Below are 15,916 nucleotides of genomic sequence, written 5' to 3' on the forward strand. Positions count from 1 at the left end.
TCTGGTTGCTATTTTGTCACGGCTCTTCGGTTTGCTGCCTCCCTAACTGATCAAATCTCACTGCAATCGATCACAAACGCTTTGCAAAACGAACGCGGTGCTTTATTTCGGGAAGGGCACACGGGGCACGGGAAAAACAGACTGAAACGTAAAACCGAGGAAACTTCACAGCCCCCAAGGGAAAGATCTGCGAGGAACGCACCACAAAGGGCAAGCAACCATATTTCTTGTTTATGCAAGAAGAGCTCCCAGACTTAGCGTTGAAGGGCGGACTCGGGATATTAACGTCAGAAGGGCATACTGTTGACTCGCGGAACCGAAGCACAACCGCGCGCCCTAAGACGTTTACCAGCCCGTCTGGGCTTCCCCGCTACGGTTCCCCTCTTTTGTGCCTCTGCCGGCGACGGAGGGGAAAGTTTGCTGATTAGCTGAGCGGCTTGTCAATCACGCTTTGGGAAATTCCAAAAAGGGCGGATCTGAGTCAATGTTCCTTCTGGGCAGAGGAGAGGAAGTAAAAGCAATGCCCGTGATGCAAAGGTTTGGAGGTCCCGGAGCTGTTTGGACCTCGATCCGTACAGTTTTTAGCAGGTAGGACTAGCTCACCTCTTCCCCTCTCCCTGCAGGAACTCGAGCTCATTGCTTCTCTTTTAAACGAAAGGAGGAGGTGGGAAGGATGGAATCCCGGGTGCTTTCGGTACGTGTCCGAGATGCTCTATGTATAACACGGCTTTTTCAAAATATATATATATATACACATATATATATATATGTATGTATGTATGTATATATATGTGTGTCTGTGTATGTATATATGTGTGTATATATATGTATATGTATATATGTGTGTGTGTGTGTGTGAATATACATATGTGCATATTTGTATATGTATATATGTATATGTGTGTGTGTGTATCTCACATTTATGGGTACTTTAAGATTTGGGAATAAAGGTGAGACAAGATCAGCTCAGAATAGGATAAACAAGAGTATCGCTGTAAGGGATGCAGGCACAGGCAGGTCTGAATTCTCTCATTTGGACCACTTTCTGGTGAACGACATTTCTTAGTCTCACTTCGTATTGCAGGTAATAAACAGTGATCTTGTAACTGTATTGAGTTTTGGGGGGGTTATCAAGAAAAAAGGAGGGGATGTTTTCCCTTTGATGTTGAATGTAGAGTCTTTTAAAAAAAATATCCTTGTCCAAGTGCACAACCAAAATTCTGTTGTCATATTTCTCTTTGCTGTTAAAAGGTCAGATCTCCAGTATGTGGCAACTCTTTTGAGATGCATGAGTGGAAAGATCACATCAGATTATGGGGTCATGTAAATGAATTAAATTACTGACTCATTTGCTAAGCACTGTTCTTGTTTGGGAGCAACTGATGTGTCTAACATCTGGGACCCAATTCTTTTCATATACACCTATTTGTTCACATTAAAATATGCAGATTCCCAGATAAACATGCACAGGATTATAACGTTTTTTAAAAAATGTGCTCACAGTATTTTTATTCTACTGTCTTCCATAGATTACAGGTTTGGATATGTGGGAAATATTTTATTTTCTCTTTCCCAGACTGAGTTAGATCCATGTCATTAATGTTAAAATATGATTGGCTGGCTTGTGGCTAGTATGCTTAGTAGGATGGGTGAGTCCAATTGATTGTGTTCATTATATAAGCAGTGGTTCAAGTTAATTGTTGGTTGATCAACACATCATGGTCACAGTTGGTGAATAGCTACTAGTGAGCAGGGAATTAAAGCTAAATCTCATTAGTAAAAATAACATCTCCTTCAAATTGAAGGAAGGGCATGGATCTAGCCTCAGACTGGGAAACTGGAAAACAATGTAAGCAGGTACATCTTCAAATATCCTTGGTAAAATATGGTAGTGATTTGCTACTAGAGTATTATGAGGCTTAAATATGATTAGATTTTTTGTTTTTGGTGGTGGTAGTAGGGAAGAATAGTCCAGCATTAGTTAATTTCCATCATCTGCTATAACAAATTTCCAATTATTTTTCGGTTGTGTTATTTTGGTTTGTCAGTTCAATTTCTCATTCTCTATTTCTCAGAATCAGGGAGAATAAGCATAATCACACATTTTCCTATAGGTAGTCCTCAATTTACAACAGTTCATTTAGTGATCGTTCAAAGTTACAACGGCACTGAAAAAGTGACTTACGACCATTTTTCACACTTGTAACCATTGCAGCATCCCCATCCATGGTCACATGATCAAAATTCAGATGCTTGGCAGTTGTCAAATATTTATGACAGTGGCAATGCCCAGGATCATACGATCACCTTTTGTGACCTTCTGACAAGCAAAGTCAATGGGGAAGCCAGATTCACTTAAAATCATGTTACTAACCTAACAACTGCAGTGATTCACTTAACAAATGTGGCAAGAAAGGTAGTAAAATGGGGCAAAACTCACTTAACAACTATCTTGTTTAGCAACAGAAAATTTGTGATCGTAAATCGACTACCTGTATTGTTTTTTGTTGGCATCATACAGTAGGCACATTTATGTTCAGCAATAGAGTTGTGATACAGTGAAAGGCTATATTAAAAAAAATCAACTGAAATCACCATTGGCCTGTGTACTGAGTATTAAGATCAAGAGAGAGAAGTAGATTTGTGAGAAAGTGTTGTTATGTGGCATATCCCCAGTTTGGTTTCTGTTACTCCATATGCAAAATAACATTGTAGTACATATAGGCAGTAACCTCCACATATGACCATAATGGAGACTGCCCATTACAGATGTATATTGTGATAGTCATAAAAGAAGTTGGTCATGTGACCAACCTGGTTTTATTTATTTATTTTTTTGCAGTCGTCGTAAGTGCAAACCCGGTAATCGCAAGTGTGAGCCTATTGTTTGCTATGGATGTGATTTTGCAAAAAACTGGAAGTAAGTGTTGGGTTTTGGCAAAACCATGGTAAAAACAGTCACATGACTGTGGGATGCTGCAAATGGCCAGGATTGTGGTTGTGTTGCTGAGTGCCCAAAGTGTGATTATGATGGTGGGATGGGTGGGGGTGACCATTAGAACTTTGAATCTGGGTCAAGTCCCCTTTTTCAGGCAGGTGGTACCTTGAACAATTGCTAAGCAACCAATCATAAGTTGAGAACAATCTCTATATGTGTTGGCTTCTACATGAACTAGAGCCTGCATTATCAAGTTCTTGGCTCACGTAGAAGCCAAGGTACATGCACTGTATGTGGAAGGTTTTTCTCTCGCACACATCAGGGCTAAACATGCTGATATTGCTTGAGTGATGTTTGGTTGTGCACAGAGCTTTTTTTAAAGAATGTGTGATGGAATTGCTCCATTGTCCTAATAGAATCTCCCAGAATCCATTTAATTTGCCCGTAGATTAGTTTATTTGATTTTGTTGTTGGTGAGCCTAGCCATTGTGGTTTATTCAATAGCCTGTGGTTAAACTATGGTTTAGTATTTATATGAGCCAAGTCACCAGCTCCTTATGGTAACCTTTGGGTGAACTCCTGTATTGGTTACCTGCACTGGAAGTGGTTAGGCTCTCATAGAGTTCCAGGACTCCCTCTGCAGCCTTGAAATACAGAACTGCTTGAGTAATTCTAACCAAAGTGTAAGAAGAAAAGTCAGGATGAAACCAAATAATTTAGATTTTGCCCTTACTTGTTTATCTGTGTATGTATGTACAGGTAGTCCTCGACCTATGACCACAATTGAGCCCCAAATTTTTGTTGCTAAGCAAGACAGTTGTTAAGTGAGTTTTGCCCCATTTTACGACCTTTTTGCCACAGTTGTTAAGTGAATCACTGCGGCCGTTAAGTAATGCAGTTGTTAAATGAATCTGGCTTCCCCATTGATGTTGCTTGTTAGAAGGTTGCAAAAGGCGATCACATGACCCTGGGACACTGCAACCATCATAAATATGAGTCAGTTGCCAAGTGGCTGAAATTGATCACGTGACCACAGGGCTGCTGCAACGGTCATTTTTTCAATGCCATTGTAACTTCAAACGGTCATTGAATGAATTGTTGTAAGCCAAGGACCACCTATTCTCACATATTCTGTAGGGGTGTGTGTATGTATTCAGGAGCAATCTAGGCAATAGTGTAGCAATGGTTTGAAGGTAACCATTAACCCACTTCCTAGAAGCCAGGATACACAGACTGTTTATTATAAACTTTAGTCTATTTTATAATAAGCTTGGAGAATGAGAGGTGCTCTGGGCACAAGAAGAGACATGGTTTTAAAATTGTGCTGTGTCTGTTTTCTTATTACAAAAAGGAGATGGTTCCAGACATCTATGTACAAAAAAACCCGAGTCATTCAGCATATGGAGTTCTGATCTAATCACTCCTCCTTGAGATGCACTGTCTGTCAGGGTTCCAAGTAATACTCCCAGGATAAATAAGGACTCTGAGGCAAGCAGATTCCTCAAAGAGCTGGTTCATTGGAAATATCATATTGGCACAGGCTAGTGAAAACCGACTTTAAAGGTTCCCGCAGTTTTCACCGAATTAAAAGTAAAAGTTTTTCCCCTTCCCCAAACAATCAGTCACATGGTCCAATCATGATGCCGTCCGGTTGCCTGGTAATATCACTCCTCCTCTCTCTGACCTGGTGTGAGAATGTCCTTGGTTCCCAGGAGAAAGATTTTATTTTTTTGGCATATATATTTTATTGATATTTTTTCTTTAATAAACATTCTCTCCCCTCCCTAACCCTCAGCTCCATTGTGGCAACACTGAAGCCTGGAAAATGGCCTCTCTCAGGCCAGCTTCAGGGTTGATATTGTCTCTACTCTGTACCAATTTAATGCTTATTTGGTGCCAGCTCTGGATACATGTTTTCTTTCCCAAGAAAGAAAACATGTGGTTCTTATCTGTGGCTAAATAATTTGGACTTTTATCCATTATTCATTAACATTCATCTCTGTTTTCTGGATCATTGGGACAGGAGGCAGAGCAAACAGGTCATGATATGCCCCCTCCCCTTTTGTTAATTTTTTAAAAAATTGATGGCATTCATGTTCTATGAATCATGATCTGATGGCTTCCCCTGAAATAGTCTGGCCTAGAATTGGCCTCTCTTTCCTGGAAACAATTCTTGGGTCTTTTTCATACCTTTGGGGACATATGCCAAACTATTATAGCAGTGTGTGTTCTGATACTTTATTTATTGTTCATTTATTGTTCAAAATTATATACATACATACATACACACACACATATAGATATAGATATACATATACATATATGATTCTGGGTGGGCTTAGAAACAGAACAAATATAAACATTGGCAAAACAGAACAATACAGTAAGAAAAAGGAAAATGTATATATAAAAGTATGTAAAAACCTCCTGACCTTCCACAAGAGATTGAAGACCTGGCTCTGCCATTTGGTTTGAGGCCCCAATGGGGAACTATCATGCTGGGTGGAGGTGGTTGATGGACTAATAGCAACTCCCCCCTGGTACATTCTGCTCTCTTCCTTCCCATCTTTTGGTTATGATTGTATTGCCTGTATTAGGTGGTAGAGAGTCAGAAATAGTGGCTGATCTACTGTAATTCACCCAATGCCTTTTAGTAGCTTCTGTAATCTTATCTCAAAAGATATACCGCATGAATCTTTTATTTGCCATCACTCTATCCATCTACCCCCGCTCAGTTTTCTAACACTAAGGAGAAAAATCCCCCTGTAGCTGCCTTGTATTTTGTATTATGTGTAGTGCTGCTAACAGTGGGTGGTAGTAATCCTGTTATGGAGGCTGCAGTGTCATTTAAGTGGGCGAAGCAGAGAATAGGTGGGCAGAATTACTTTGTGGTTTCTTCTTTTGCACCTGCAGACATGGCTGTCTCATGACCTTAGTGTGAGGGGGAGTGTTTCGTCTTGAAAGTGCCAAGGTGTATATCTCTTTCCAAATAAGTTCCCTCTCAGCTTTTTATTTTTTAAAAGTCATCATTAATTCTAGCTACAGTTGTCACGGCACCAAGCTGATCCTGACTGATCTGAAAAAAAAAACAACTGAGAAGAATTTGAATGAAAATCTACTAGAAAACCCCAGCACTCTTGAATTAGACCGAGAAGTTGAAAAGAAGCATCCCGCCAAAAAACACAACAACCTGGTAATGAACTGGGCCTTCTACCAGGACCAATTCTATCAAGACTCGAACACTTCAGATCAGTGTTTCTCAACCTTGGCAATCTTAAGATGTCTGGACTTCAGTGTCCAGAATTCTGGGGAGTGGTGGCTGAGGAATTCTGGACACTGAAGTCCTTTCATTGTAGATATGCTATGGTTGAAAAACATTGCTATAGGAAATTAAACAGATGTATGTATTCCAGAAGTCTAAAAATGAAGCTATAAGTAGAAAACTTACTAATGTAACAGAGGAAATGATAAAAAATAGGACAGGAAAGGACTCATTTTATTGGCATTTCAGTAAAATAAATATCAGTGAAACTAAATGAGGGAAGATTTGCAACTGGCAGAATGGAAAACTTTGTCACATAAATCACTGTTAAACTGTGAAATTCACTGTCATAGTTATGGTAATGGTAGCTCCTTTGGATAGTTTTAAAAGAGACTGGACAGATTCATGGAAAATCAGGATATCAGTGGTGTTTAATACTGATCACTATTTACTATTTCCTAAATTGTAGGCAGCATATGATAAATTCTGCCTGTTGGAAGGTGACTGGAATGGAGGATCACCTGGTAGTCCAGTTTGGTGAGCTTCCCAAAGAATCTAGTTGGATATTATGCAACACTGCCCTATATTATGTTACTCTGTAGGATAAGCCAACAGGGCTTTTACATGGAAGTCTTTTCTGTCTATGGCAGAGGTGGGCAACTGTAGCAACTTTACAGCCTGTGGAATTTTGGGTCCCACTTCAAGATAATAACTTTGACCCATAATGAGTTTGATCTTTGAGGCCTATTAAGGCATGGGATAAACACCACTGCTGCGTGAGAGCCTTTTTGGTAATAATGGTGTATTGCAGGTGGTGCAGATTTTATATATATATATATTTCTGTAGCATATTTTATGTGAGTTTATTTTATTTGTTGCTGTGAATGCTGTTTTTGCCACTATTGCAATGCTGTTTAAATTTGGTATTTGGTTGGCATATAATTACTGTAGGTCAATATATTTCTGCTGTTGGAAGTATATTCTAAGGATTTTAGAGGTGTGCTCTCTCTCCCTCTCTCCCTCCCTCTCTCTCTCTCTAACTACCCATCTCCCTCACAAAGGGGATCTGGGTGGTGTACATTTTAATCAATACAACAAAACATTACAAACTGAATAATTTAAGATCAAAAATGTAAAACAACATTAAAATTGCATAAGATGGAGATTTCCAAGATGGAGGTCTAAGAGTTGGGGGAGGGTTTCTCAATCAGCCTCAGCTGTGTGAGCCCCTGTATTCCCCTCACAAGGCTACACAGCCAAGTTTTGCCCCCACTGCGGGAGGCCAAGAGATTGGGGTTTTTCCTCACGTCTGAGGGCATGATGTTTCACAAAATATGGGCAGTGGAGAAAAGATCCTCTTCCTTGATCCCACCAGTTGAAGTTTTCTGACTAATGCGGTCTGCAGCATGCCTTCCCTGCCTGAACAAGTGGGACAAACTGGTAACGGGGCAAAGATAACCTGGCCCTATGACATGTAGTATACTCACATACTACATCTCAGGTATGAGAGCTAATGTACTAAGTGAGCTTATTTCCAAGTTATTATGAATAGGAATACAGTAGAAATCCTAATTAGTTTCAATGGAAGGCATTTAGTCATCTGACTGGCATTCCCATGGAAACTTAAAGTGCATTCATTAGCTGCATTGCACAGTTCATAGTTCAGGATGTTATATCAGTTACAGAAGCATACTAGATGAATCAAAATCACTACTAATCAAGTTAATGATTTCTACATACTTTGATTAAATTCCACATGAAAGGAGAGAGATATTCATTTATTACTGAAAAACAAAGTATATTTTCCTTTCGGATGTGGTCTCCTGATCTCTTCATTCTCCTGCAGATTAAGTACTTACAGAAATAAGCATAACGAAAAGCAGTTGTTATCTATAGCATTGCACTGTAAATCAATCTAAATTTTACCCTGAGAGTCTTCATGATATTTTGCAGGAGGGTATCTAAAAAGTTACTGTATATAAGAGCCATGGTACCACAGTGGTTAGAATGCAGCATTGCAGGCTAATTCTACTGACTGCCGACTGCCAGAAATTTGGCAGTTTGATTCTAACCGGCTCAAGGTTGACTCAGCCTTCCAGCCTTTTGAGGTCGGTAAAATGAGGACCCAGATTGTTGGGGGCAATATGCTGACTCTGGAAATTGCTCAGAGAGGGCTGAAATGGTATATATATATATATAAGTATTGCTATATATCTAGAAAGTTAAAACTTGTCCTGTAAACTTTATACAAATACAGATATATGTCCTTTATTAACAATATGAGCATCATTTTGAAGTTATCCCCATATTTATGAGAACAATCATATATCAGAATAAGGTTACGCAATCTTAGTGACCCCTAGATAGAGTTTATCTAGCTACTGGTAGCCTATTAAGTATCTCTGTCTGCTTGACTGGTATGTGAATAATGTGATTGTTTGGTGTTTTAAATTCAGAGTGATGGTTCCTTCTTCATTTCCCAAAGATCTATTTTCTAATGATGGTAGTTAATAATGGAATTATAAGGTTATCAAGAGAAGAAGGGCTGGAAGAACGTTGTCCATGGGGTTGCGATGGGTCGGACACAACTTTGCAACTGACAACAACAAGGTTATCAAATAGCTTAATTGTAATTAGGATATTTTTAGTTCCTGCAAATTACTACCCCAGCAGGCCATTATTACTAAAATAATTTACAATATATTGTTCTCATTGTAGTTAAGACTGTAGAATTTGCTGCTCAGTAAGATACTTGGAATGTTTGGTGTTCAGGTAGTTCAGTCAGTTGCAATAAAAGGAGAAAATGAATATTGCATTAATATAGATTTGATACTTGATTATCTTGTGGGATTCAGTTACTAATCTGGTACAATCTGTACAGTATTTGCTGATTTCCTCCCTCAACCCCCCCCCCCCCGCTCCTCCAGATCATTAAAGGATGGCAACTTCATCATTCAGTGTTCATGCCACATCCTTTCAAACTGGGGTAATTGTAAGGTGTCAGTTGTTATGTTTGGCAGTTGTCTGCTACAAACCTAATCCCCAAAAGTTCTCTGAGTCAGCGATTCTTCAAAAGAAAATATCCTATTATGGAAAATGTTATCTATCCTCCAAGATTAGATTCTTCAAAAGAAAATATCCTATTATGGAAAATGTTATCTATCCTCCAAGATTAGTGCACTTAATATTCTCTGTGCATGCAAACATAAACTGACTATATTTCTTGATCAATTTCCAGTCAGCTGCTGGGAATCTCCAGAAATAGATAGATTACTCATGAACCAATGACTCTTTCTCATTGCTTTGATATGCCTTCTGTTTCATTATCAGCTGAACCTCAATCTATACTCTCCTCCCGGATCTGCTTTTTCAGCTCGGCAAAGTGGGATTACAGTGATGAATATATCATGTGTCAAGCAGATAAAAGGGTTCTTTTTATGTCATCTGCTCCAGGAGGCTGTTGTTGGGGTGGTTGTGTTGAATTGATATAAAGCAAGAAGAATGCAGTTGTGTTTTCCCTTGAAAGTTTGTATGGGATTTGAAGGCAGGGATTTACTTTAGGCTGAGAATATCCACAGCAATGTTTCTCAACCTTGGCAACTTTAGATGTGTGGATTTCAACCCCTAGAATTCCCCAGCCAGCATGAAATCTCATTCTGGAAGTTCAGCTAACTTTATTTTAAATTGGTTACAATTCAGCAAAAAGAAAAATGTTTGTTCTAGTTTCAGCCAAACTCAGATCCCATAGTTAAATGCTCTTCTTTTTAATATTTCTCTGTGCAACATATCCCATCTGCCTACTGGCTCCTGATCTTCTCAGTGCCTTCCTTTCCCACAACCTTCAGCTATTGACATCAGTATTCTTGTCTTTTGCTCACTCTTACCCTCTGAATCACTTATTCCCAAAACATCCCCATATCAGTCCATATCTAGAATATAATGCTCCCATTTCATTCTCTGTACAATTTTAAACACCCAAAACATACATACTGTATTTCAGTTCAGTCATAGACCATGCAAAACCAGCTGTGTCGTGCATGGACTGGTTCACGTATTGAACATTTTGCATGTACCTGTTTCTAAAACATATATTTTGTAAACTGTTTTGAAGACTGTTTTGTAAACTGTCAGATGCCAGCTTCTTTGTTACCAGTGAAAAGATCCATGTCCCTAGTAGGTCACGAGATTGCTATTATTAAAAAACTAGAGTTTCCATCATTACATTGATAAATTGTAATTCACTTGCTGAAATTTTTGTAACCCCATCCTTTTCATTTCAATAAACCTTGCTAAAGAAAAGTGTGATGATCTTGCCTGAAAAGAATTACCATATTTTTCGGAGTATAAGACACACCTTTTTACCCCCTAAAAGGGGGTGAAAATTTAGGTGCGTCTTATACACCAAATGTAGCCCTGCCCACCCACTGGCCCCCACCCTTTGGCCTGTGCCTGGCTGCAGTTACCTCCTTGCAAGCAAACAGCAAGAAAAAACAGCTCCTTTCAGCTTCAGCACAGGCTAATTAGCACAAGTTGATTAGATGGCCTCCCAACTCTCAGCTGATTTGCTCTCAGCTGTTTTGGGCAGGGCTCTGCTGCTTGCTGCAAAGATGTAAATTGCTGGAGCAGATTTTTTTCCCCTTGTGCTAATCAAGCTATGCTGAAAACGAAACTGAAAGTAAAGCAGGCTGTTTACTGCAATGAGGCAAAATTAGGCAGAGGGAGATTTCTTTTTCTTCTTTTTCCTCACCGGAAAAGGTAGGTGCAAACAATGGGAAATTTAAGGCAAAAGAGGAGAGTTCAAGATTTTAAAACACAAAAGAAAAAAAGGAGAAAGAAAAAGGCAAAAATAAAAATGGGAAGGAGAAAAAGAAAGAGAAAGATGCTATACATATTCATAATTGAAATATGAATAGTAGTAAGAAATAAATGGGAAATCATGATTGTAAAAATGAAATGAATAATAATTGGAATATTTGTCTTTGTATTTTTGAAATCTAGACAATGATAAGTTTTTATTTTTTTATTTATTTTAGAAATATGAATAAGTATAAACTGTAACAATTGAAATACCTTTAATGGTATATGGTGGTGAAAGTAAAAAGGATTAAGTTGTAGCTTGGATAACAGCTAGAATATTTTTTAATTTAATTAGGGAAATTGCAATGATTGAAATATTTTTAATTATATATTGTGATGAAAGTAGAAATGATTAAGTTGTGATTTGGAGGATTATATGGTTATTGGGAGAGTTTAAGATGTGAAAATGAGTAACATAAAGGGAAAGCTCTATTTAACTAGGGAATTGTAATAATTGAGATACTATTAATTGTATATTATGTTGAAAGCAGAAATGGTTAAGTTGTGGTTTGGAGGAATATATGGGGGAAACTATTTGGTTTATTATTATTGGTAAATTAATTGATTTGTAAGAAATTGGATTGCATGGAAATAATTGGAATATTCATGTTCATATTGATTAATATACAAAAAAGATAATTATATAACTAATTGATTTATATTAAAATGTTGAATTTGTATTAAACAATTGTAATATTACATAATTAATCAATATGAGGATGGATATAAAAATAGATGACAATGGGAAGAAGTATAATATAGAATAGAAGGGAAAAATTGAATTTGATTAAGATTAGAGATGAGGATAAAGGGTAATGTTGTTTTTTTAAAAAAATAGATGAATAAATATGGCAAAAAGGAAATATAGAAATTGTAAATTTAATTGAAATGATTAAACACTGTTTAAATTTGTGAACTGGCCAAATACTCTGTTCAAAGAAAATACATTGTATGTTTGTATGTGTGTTTGCCTAAAAAATAAAAAAAACTTTTTATAAAACAAAACAAAACAAAAAAGGTAGGTGCATCTTATACTCCGGTGCGTCTTATACTCCAAAAAATACAGTACTTTCATTCAGACAGCTGCTAAGGAGCCTGAAGTATCTTATTAGAAATTCAGTATTTTATGGGTTAAGGTGGGGAGACATTTGTGCTCATTTTTCTTTTTGGAAACTTCAGTTCTCAAAGAAGCTTTTTTAATATTCAGGATTTAAATTTATACTGTTAAATTTATTTAATTTCTCTCTGGGATTAGTGAATAGTAAGTTTTCCTCACTGGAATTTGCCTTCATGTGCCATCTTGAAATTGGCACATTTAATATCCTTGGAAAATGTTGAGGCCTAACCAGCTTGGCAAGTCCGGAATTTCCCCTCCTACTCTATTAGCTACAGGAGAGGTGTGGTATGTAGTAACAAGCCAACTCCAATTTGATCCTGATGAACGTTGGGAATCCAGATTTGGAAAGAACAAGGTGATTTTTCTGCAGCAAACCTGGGAGAAGTTTGTAACTAAGATCAGTTAGTAAGATTTGAGGTTGAATATTTGTTATTTGAGTGGTTGCAATAAGTAATATTTGCCCAAAAGAACAATGGTATTTTCATCTTCATTTTAATGTCTAAATATGGGCCAGTAAAACCCTAAATGTCTCAGAATCTTCTTTTTTGTTAGAGGATTTAACAAACTAGGTGTTATGACCCAGGTCACCTAGGCAGTGGCAGGCTTGGATAGAGTCCTTTATTGCTCTGCTACTTTCATGACAAATGGCCCTACAATGGACGGTAAAGCTGCATCCTTAACTTCCCTGAAGACAGCCACCCATAGTCAGTGCAACTCAATCCCACAAATATAAGCCAATAACCACCAAAGCTAATTCACAAAGGAAGAGAAGAAGTCCAAAAACAAGGTGCAAGTCCACAAGGCAAGGTCTGTAAGTCGTACTCAAGATTCAAGGTCCACAAGGCAAGGTCCAGAGTCCACAAGGCAGAAACACAATTCAAATCAGGATTTTTTCAAGGCTGGGGAAGTATAAGCTGAAGTAAAATAATTGTTCCTAACAAAGAACTCTTCCCCCCCAGCTTCTGCTTAAATCAGACCAAGCCAGGTATTCCTTGTGAGGAAGGGCGGGGTGGCCTCCGTACCAGCAGCCTCGCAGGCCTCCTTTGAACTTGCCTCCACTCCACTCTCCGTGCCCTCAGATTGAGTGAGGGAGGAAGCTGTTCCTCATCGAATTGAGATCTAACCAATTTCATTGTATATATGATGTACAATGGCAATAAAGGCTATACTATACTATCTGCTGCTCTCAACACCATTTCCTGTCTGCAGCTGATCCTCCCACAGGCAGCTCCCTGTTCAGTTGACCACCTCCCCCAATGCTGGAGGGGCCTTGGATAGCATCGATCTCAGTCCCTGAACTCTCCAAACATTCCAGAGAAGATGTGCCATCCCCATTGGATAGTCCCAGTTCCAACTCCTCCTCCTGCTCTGAACTGGAATCTTGACGGGACCATGACACTAGGATACAAAATAGAGCTATTATGGTTATTGCGCTTACCAAAACAGTACTGGAGTGGTGACACTCTGAGTGTGATATTCAGAAATATGAGAGGTCATTAAATAAATTGACATCTTGATCTCCCAAAATCTCCGAAAGGTGCTTCTTGGATGAGAAGCGAAATGTCTTTAAGAAAAAAACAAAGTCTAGTTGCCTTCTGAAAAAGCGTTTTTGGAATAACCATGACCTGGATAACTGAGAATCTCCATAGACATCTTCCAAAATGGGAATCCATTTTGCCATATATGGATGGCATATAAACTACCATTATTTAATGGATACTGGATATCTTTACATCTTTTTAAAAAAGAAACTGTTGGGCTCAGTAAATTGTTGTAGATAGAGCTTTCATGGATCTCTCTCTCTCTCTCTCTCTCTCTCTCTCTCTCTCTCTCTCTCTCTCTCTCTCTCTCTCTCTTCTGAATCTCTAGTCAGTCTCGTTGGATGGCACTACTAAGGTTTGGGGAGAGAGAGAGAGAAATACTTGATATCTACCTTGTCTATGCCATGAATGATTTTATACACTTTGATCATGCTCTTCCTTGGTTGTCTTTTTTCTCATACATATTTTTTTCAAGCTATCTAATTATTTTTGTTGCCTTCTTTGGCTCTCCCCCCTCTCTATTATTTTCTCAAGTGCAATAATTAGAATTGCAACTCTACCATATATTTGTGTAAAACCCTTTCCTCATGATTCCTAGCATGGCGCTTGCCCTTTTCACAGCTGCTGCACATCAAATTGACATGTTCTTTGAGGTATCTACTATGAACCCAAGATCTTTTTTCTGAGTAGTGATAAACAATGCAGACACCACCGAGTTGTATGTCAAGTAGAGCTTTTTAAGTGTGTAGCAGTTGACCATTATTTCTTTGTTGTTTTGGTAATCCTTCAGCCATTTTAAAGAGCTACTTCTGGAATCCTTCACAACCACTGTGATTTTTTTCATCCCGAGCAAAATTATCTGCAAAGTTGGACAACTCACTGTTAGGTGGAAAGTACACATCTTAGTGAACTTATTGTGCTTTTAAATAATACGTGCTAGTACAGCAATATCTATCTCTCATCTAGGTATCTTCTTAGTTGTTTGGTGACATCTACAGGATCTCACTGCAAGATACTCTTATTTTCAATTTATTGCTATATCAATGATTTATAATTTTTTAATAAATGGGAATATAGTGTATGTATTTTAGTATGTTCTGTAGATGTGAACCCTTTAAGTGCATAAAACTTACCAGAAAATTAAGGCAGAGCAGTGAAAGCAAATCTTTTTTTTTTTGTAAATTTTTTTTTATTTTTTCCAACATAAACATAAAACAGAAATTTTTTTCCAGTCTTGGTCCAGTCACAAATGGGTACACTAATTTAACAAATGTAAAACAAACAATTTTAATATAAATTTCAACATCTATTATCTCATCATACATCCTAATCTTCTACTAAAACAAATCTCCTTTTTATATTCAATTATAAGTTCAATTATAAATCGAAGTTCAAAATTTTATCTAAATTTTTTATCCCTTGCTCCTTTTAGCATCAACATTAAACACAAAAACAATCTATTCTATTAATCTATATATTTACCTTACAATTTTATCACCACAAATCTTAATTTCAAAATATATACAATTCAATTTTTATTTCAATTTATTAATCAAGATTTCTTTCTATTTTTCTTGTTTTCTAAACCAATCTATCCTGTTATATTCTTAAACTTTTACCCAGAAATCTCAAAATTTACCATTTCATTTTAATTATCCCCCAACATTTTCTTTTTTACCCCTTATTAATAATTATTCTTCAATATGTTCTCCTCATTCTCCTCCATTACTCCACCTATTCTGTGGCTGATTTCCAGCATAGCATATTTTGGCTGAGTTTTCAGCATATTATCCTCCTTAACTCCCCCTTTTATTTGGCTGATTAACAGCATTTTTTATTTGGCTGATTAACAGCATTTTCCTCCTTGACTCCACCTATTATTTGGCTGATTAACAGCATTCTCCTCCTCTACTCCACCTATTATTTGGCTGATTTCCAGCATTTCATAATTTGGCTGATTTATCAGCATATTCTCCTCCATTAACTCCAACTTCTATTCTACTAACCTATTAAAAATTTATTTTTCCACATATTATCTTTTAATCCACTATCTCAACTATACTTTTCCAGGCTGTATCCCCATTTATTTCTTAATATTAATCATTCCCAATATATATTAAATATAATCACAATTATAATTTCCATCTGTGTACCTTAATATATCATCTAAAATCATTAACAATTAATCATAATTATCATCC

General features: G+C 37.4%; 1 protein-coding gene across 4 annotated transcripts in view; it reads left to right on the plus strand.

The window, feature by feature from the left end:
- The first annotated feature begins 354 nt into the window (after positions 1-354).
- The window catches only part of TNIP1 (TNFAIP3 interacting protein 1), a 61,098-nt gene continuing 45,536 nt past the window's right edge, over positions 355-15,916 (plus strand). For all 4 annotated transcript variants that reach the window (XM_070937211.1, XM_070937214.1, XM_070937212.1 and 1 more), the window contains exon 1: positions 355-588. The gene's annotated coding sequence lies outside the window, so the exon portion shown is untranslated. The remainder of the gene's footprint in view (positions 589-15,916) is intronic.

This window comes from Pituophis catenifer, unplaced genomic scaffold (genome assembly GCF_029215685.1).
Source record: "Pituophis catenifer annectens isolate HBS135680 unplaced genomic scaffold, rPitCat1.0.hap2 SCAF_2, whole genome shotgun sequence".
In the NCBI taxonomy this organism is placed as follows: Eukaryota; Metazoa; Chordata; class Lepidosauria; order Squamata; family Colubridae; genus Pituophis; species Pituophis catenifer.